The sequence below is a fragment of the Poeciliopsis prolifica genome, unplaced genomic scaffold (genome assembly GCF_027474105.1).
Source record: "Poeciliopsis prolifica strain line A6 unplaced genomic scaffold, Auburn_PproV2 SCAFFOLD069, whole genome shotgun sequence".
Taxonomy (NCBI): Eukaryota; Metazoa; Chordata; class Actinopteri; order Cyprinodontiformes; family Poeciliidae; genus Poeciliopsis; species Poeciliopsis prolifica.
In genome coordinates this window covers 1,960,763-1,967,500 of record NW_026562444.1, presented here as the reverse complement: position 1 = coordinate 1,967,500, position 6,738 = coordinate 1,960,763, and the positions used below count along the sequence as shown (strand labels likewise).

The 6,738-nt window shown below is 49.7% G+C and overlaps 1 pseudogene; it reads left to right on the top strand.

The window, feature by feature from the left end:
- The first annotated feature begins 780 nt into the window (after positions 1 to 780).
- Positions 781 to 3,201, top strand: LOC129351632 (C-C chemokine receptor type 9-like; annotated as a pseudogene).
- Positions 3,202 to 6,738: the final 3,537 nt, after the last annotated feature.

Genomic DNA, 6,738 nt, shown 5'->3' with positions numbered 1-6,738 from the left:
ACGGGCCGGTCACAGAGATCCCATCAGAACTTCTCTGATTCTATATCTATAATCTGAAATGAACTTCAATTACCATGACGACATAGATGATACACAGCTCCACACTATGTCACCAGGTGACCTTTGACCCCATCAAAGGGGTCAACTGACCAGATAAATGTATGGAGATAAACAGGTTGCAACAGACTGGCGACCCGTCCAGGTGACCCACCTCTCGCCCGGAACGCAGCTGGAGAGGAACCAGAACCTCCCGACCCGTTAGAGAGATGATCAGAAAATGGATGGAGATAAACAGGAACAACCTAGAGCTCTAGATCTAGAGCTCTAGATCTAGAGCTCTAGATCTAGAGCTCTAGATCTAGAGCTCTAGATCTAGAGCTATAGATCTAGAGCTATAGATCTATAGCTCTAGATCTAGAGCTATAGATCTAGAGTCAATGCTCTGCTTCAGTAGTTCCATCTGTAGACTAGAGATCAGGCTGACCTCTGACCTCCAGAGCCACATAAAGCCGGTTCCAGTCGGCCTTCATGCAGCTGCAGAACATTTCCAGAACCAGAGACTAAAATCTCTCATCAGAGAAACTTTGATTCCTGCAGGATCTGATGACAAACCAGAACCTGCAGCTGGAGTCTGACCAGAACCAGGAGGACAGAGACGCGGCCCGGTTCTACACGGCCCAGTTCTACACGGCCCGTTCTACACGGCCCGGTTCTACAGTTTAAAGTTTAATTTCTAAAACTCTGAACAGATTCCAGATCTGCTGCTGCTGGATCATTCTGCTGGTTCTGGTTCTCCATCAGAACCATGAATTGATCAACATGTTAGATGAAGATTGAGATGAGCACTGATTGATTATTGGCGACTGGTTTTTGCTGGTGACAGTTGGCTCCTCCCCTAGCTGGCATGACGCCGCGTCGCTCCTTCCTCTTGTGCGTCACGCTGTGGTTTAACGGACAGAAAGTGAGAAGAGAAGCAAACAGTCAGAATCTGCAGAGCAGAGGAGCGAGCATGGTGAGTCCACACCGTCCATCCGTCCGTCTGTCCATCCGTCCGTCTGTCCATCCGGGTTTCGCTCATCACTTCATCACAAAGCAAGAAATGAGAGAAAATGAGGCTGAATGTGTAGAAAGTTTTTCTAGAACCTGAAACATTTCAATGTGTCTTCAAACTCTGAAGTCAGCTTTATCAGCTCACTGCCTCCTGCTTATTCTGCTGTTGTTGTGTTTTATGCTGCTGCTGGCAGGTCAAAGGTCACAGCTTTTAACCTCAGTCAGTTGGTACATTGGGTTAAACTTGACTGTCGTCTCGTGTTCTGGTCCAGAGCCATGAAATGTTTGGTGTCATGAATGCAACGCAAACAAACGTTTTACTGTGAAGACATGAGTCAGGCTCTTATTTTGAAAGAGTTGCAGCAGGAAATGATGCAACACAGCAGTAAACATGGCTGTTTTCCAGATGGATGACCTCATCACCGTAAACATGACCTCCATGGATGACATCATGACAGTAATGACGACAGAGGTGAGTATTGACGGCGTTCATTTCCACGCTGACGCGTGTCAGGTGAACTCAGGTGCGTCTCGTCCCCTGCCAGGTTCCCTCCATCAGCACCGAGGATTACTACGACTACGAGAGCGAGAACTTCACCGACCTGCTGTGCGACCGGCAGCAGGTGCGCGAGTTCCGCAGCCGCTACGAGCCGCCGTTCTTCTGGATCATCACCCTGGTGGGCGGAGCCGGCAACCTGGCCGTGGTCTGGATCTACCTGAGCTTCCGGAAGCGGCTGAAGACCATGACGGACGTGTACCTGCTGAACCTGGCGGTGGCCGACCTGCTGTTCCTGGTGACGCTGCCGCTGTGGGCCACCGAGGCGTCGCACGGCTGGATCTTCGGCCGCGCGATGTGCAAGATCAACTCCGCCCTCTACAAGGTCAACCTGTTCAGCAGCATCCTGCTGCTCACCTGCATCAGCGTGGACCGCTACATCGTCATCGTGCAGACCACCAAGCCCAGAACTCCCAGCTGGAGCGGCGGCGCTGCAGCCGCGTGGTGTGCGCCGCCGTCTGGCTGCTGGCCCTTCTGCTCGCCACGCCAGAACTGGCCTTCGCCGCGCCCGCCGCCACCGGATCCTCTCCCTACTGCAGAATGGTTTACCCGCCCGACATGGGCAACCGCACCAAGATCCTGGTCCTGTCCCTGCAGGTCAGCATGGGCTTCTTCGTGCCCTTCATCGTCATGGGCTTCTGCTACAGCGTCATCATCGCCAAGCTCTTCACCACCCGAAACTTCGAGAAGCACAAGGCCATGCGGGTGATCCTGGCGGTGGTGGCGGTGTTCATCGTGTCGCAGCTGCCCTACAACAGCATGCTGGTGATGGAGGCCACGCAGGCGTCCAACATGACGCTGACGGACTGCGAGCAGGTCAAGGCCCTGGACAAGGCCGGCCAGGTGCTGAAGAGTCTGGCCTACATGCACGCCTGCCTCAACCCTTTCCTCTACGTGTTTGTGGGCGTGCGCTTCCGCCGGGACATCGCGCGGCTGCTGCTGCGCTGCTGCCTGGGGCGGCCCAGCAAGCGACGCCCTGGGGAAGAGCAGGAGCCCCCTCAGCTCCACCCGCGTCACCGTCATGTCGGACAGCGACACGTCGCAGGCCCTGTCGCTGTAGGAGAGACGTCCGTTTCTTAGCTTCACCGAGACGCACCTGCTTCATTTCAGGCATCCACTACCCTGACCCCAACCCCAACCACAACCCTGACCCCGACCCTAACCACAAAGTTCACACTGGAAGAGCTGCAGCGACCCAACAGAACCAGAACCGCCACAGACACCTGGAGCGGCTGCTGGACTTCATGACCTTCCTGCTTTGCCTGGAAGGTGTCGGTTCGGTTCGGTCCAGACTCCAACTCGAATCCCCAGAACCAGAAGCTGTGAAGAGTCGCTGTCCTTGTTTTGGGGGTTTCAGAGTTTTGGGGGATTTTCTCAGGAACTTTTGTGAAGCTTCATGATGAGCAGAACGCGTGACGTCTGGTCACGTGACCAAACTGAGACAAAGTTTGTGTCTTATGACTTTGTGTTTTTCTGAACCGCTAACTCATGCTAACATGCTACCAGAACCAGACCGGCCCGGTTCTTTGCTGCTGTAAACATCCTGTACATATTTCTGTGTTGTTGACTGAGAATAAACTGATGAAAGTCTCAGAGTCTGTGATCATCAGCAGGAAGTGATGCAACGCGTCAGGCTGCTTGGTTCACTTCCTGTTTGTGTTTTCAAGCTGAACTTTGTTCTCCATCACAGATCAGATGTTTGATGGGAACAAAAACAGAAAGAGGAAGCAGAAGAACCGCGTGACGCAGGAGGACCCAACCGGGCCGAACCGGGCCGACCCGGAATGAACCTGCAGACAGGAAGTGCATCAGTGCAGCACTGACTAGAACCTGTGGTTAAACCGCCAACTTCCTGTCAACCAGGAACCAGGCTGAAACCAGAACCAGAACTCTGATCCTGGAACGAGAGAAAAAGGTTTGGAGATCAGAAGTCATGAGGAATGAAGAACAGAACCGGAACCAGAACCAGAACCAGTAAAACCTGATCAGCAGCGTTACGACCGATCTGCTTTCCATGGTTAGCACAGAGCTGTCCTGCGGTTTCTAGATGCGGATCGGGTCCAAAGCGCTGGAATGAAATGTTTCATGACCTCCAGCTCTGCTAATTATTTACCATCTACTCAGGAAGTGCAGCAGAGGAGCATCGAAACGTCGCAGGCCCCTGCAGGACTGCAGCTTGACACCTGTGGCCTAGTCAAAGTGTTTAGCGACATCCATATAAACACAGGGTGTGGAAGAACCACAGCGCTGGTCCTGGTTCTGTTGGACCTAGGTGCCTCCAGCCATAAACTAGAGATCAGACTGACCTCTGACCCAAACCTTCAGTTCCAAAGTAGATCTTCTACCAGCTGCAGGATCAGCTGGTTCTACATCATCTAGTTCTACATTCCTTCACTTTGAACACTGAACACATTGAAGATCTGCTGCTGCTGGACCAACCTGCTGGTTCTGGTTCTGATCTACATCAGAACCAGAACCAGACATGGAGAAGCAGCTTTCAGCTTCTATGCTCCACTAATCTTGAACAAACTTCCAGAAAACTGAAAAACAGCCGAAACCCTGAGTTCCTTTAAATCCAGACTGAAAAGCAGCTGGTTAGAGTTGCTATGTGGTCACAGTGGGAAGAAAAAACTGAATTCAACAGACGTCACATTAAAGCTGTTGAGTTTCTACATAGAGATATTTATTGACTGACCTTTGGTTCAAACAGGAAGTGACCACTGAGGCTAAGCTGCTGCTGCCGATTGTTGCCAGGTCTGCCTTAAAATCAGACTTTTCATGGAAACCTGGCAACCACAGCCAGCAACCCAGAGTCCAACTTTTAACACATTCCAAGTCATCTGGGGATACATATCGATACCATCACATCACACAAATCACCATACGAGGTCATGTCATCCCCAGGTGAGTCCAGGTGGGTCCAGGTGAGTCCAGGTGAGTCCAGGTGGGTCCAGGTGAGTCCAGGTGAGTCCAGGTGGGTCCAGGTGAGTCCAGGTGGGTCCAGGTGAGTCCAGGTGGGTCCAGGTGAGTCCAGGTGGGTCCAGGTGGGTCCAGGTGAGTCCAGGTGGGTCCAGGTGAGTCCAGGTGGGTCCAGGTGGGTCCAGGTGGGTCCAGGTGGGTCCAGGTGAGTCCAGGTGGGTCCAGGTGAGTCCAGGTGGGTCCAGGTGAGTCCAGGTGGGTCCAGGTGAGTCCAGTGACCTCATGTTGGCTCAGACTAAAGGATCAATGAGGCCACTGGGGTTTCCATGGCGATGCAGAGCTCCAACCATCAAGAGGGTTGCCATGGTGATGTGAGATGGATCACCAGGAATTGCTCAGATGTTTTCCTCCGGATCTTTCCAGGTTTTTCCAGGTTTGTCCAGGTTTTACAGCATAGAAACCAGGGAGCAGGTGAACCTGCTTCACCCCTTCAAGAACTGCCCCAGGTCTATAACTGCCCAGGTCTATAACTGCCCAGGTGTTTGCCCCCTCCTGGTTGGTTCTAGTGCCAGTTAATTTGCTGGTCTGCGTTTTGAGTGAAAGATAAGATTCATGATTCATAATGGATGATCATCATCTCCATGCATCCCGTTCTGTTTCTGGGTTCCTGTCACTTTAAGGCTTCATGATGTCATCACCACGTTCTGTTTCTGGGTTCCTGTCACTTTAAGGCTTCATGATGTCATCACCACGTTGTTTACTGGTCATTTGTCACATTAATCAGTTATGATTAATCACATTAAGCTGATTACTGGACAGTTGTCAACCAGAGCTCAGAGTTGGATCCACTTTATGTTCTATTTCTATAAATATGTTTTGAACATTTTGTTGATGATCTGCTGCTGAAGGTTCACTGGAGAGAAGAATATTGCAGAAATAAGGAGGAAGCATCGCTGCAGGTTTTAACTGGATATTTATTCAGTGTTGCATCAACTTCTATAATGTCGATTGTTGCAGCAGACGACTAGGGTCACTGATCAAAGACATGATAATCAGTCTGGTTGAGACAAAAGCTCAGTGATGATTTTGACTTTATTCACTGAAAGAATTATAAGTACTAGAAGCATGTAGACAGTTAAACATGATATGACATCATAACCTCATCAATCTGTGCAAGTTAAGTTTTGTTTTCCGTTTCTAAACGCTTCTTTTTGACTCGCACCTTCATGATTTGTCTGTTGAACTTAAAGGCTGCTACGCTGGCTGTTAGGGGGGCAGCCATTTTGAAAATCATTTCATGTACGATAAAGACGATCTGGTCCTTTTGTCTCCCTGCAGCCTGACAGCCGAGACCCGACTGGTTGGACGGGTCTCTCTTGAGTTTGGAGATGAATATCTCTTGGTCATATCGTGAGGACTGATCTCTGCCATGATGTGCAGCAACAGAGTCAAGTCGTACATGAAGTTTCCCTCTTTTCATCGGGTTCTGGTGGATTCGCCATGATCCAGTGGATCCCATCAGGACGGAGCCGGACGAAGACCAATAGGAGCTCCAGCATGTTTAGTTTTGTTTAGTTTAGTTTGTTTTAGTTTAGTTTGGTTTAGTTTATGTAGCACCCCACTGCTCGTCACCTAATAACTGGGACAAGAACTCCAACTCACTGATGGGGTGCTATTTGGGTTCGTTAAGTTCTGGTAGATACCACGCAGGTTTACCTATGTAGAGTAAATTGTTACTCAGCCAATCACCTTACCCAACTTTGATGCAACATAAATAACTCCAGGCAACCAGCTAACTGAACAGTTTCTTTTAATAACAACTTGAGGAAATAGGGTTTTAGCTCACAATGCCCGGAAATAATCAAAGGAACTGAACTTGAGCAAAGTTATTAATTCACAAAAGTAAAGGTTTCCCAAAATAAAATAAGCCGAAAAGGCTCTTTTCTTTTCAGTCCCTTTTGTTTTCCTCACTTTAACTTTTGTGTTTTAAGGAAAAACCCACCTTACTTTAACCTATGTCTTAATACAACCAAAATGTAACTTTAGTCACCAACAGAACTCCATACATTTACCAAAAAATTACCGTTTTAAACAATATCACACATGGGCCCATACTCTCACACACACACTGTCCGGTACCGGTTAAAGTTTCCGTTGCAGGCCTGATGAAGCTAGGGTGCGATAGCGTTCCGACACTCCTCTTCTCTCAATTT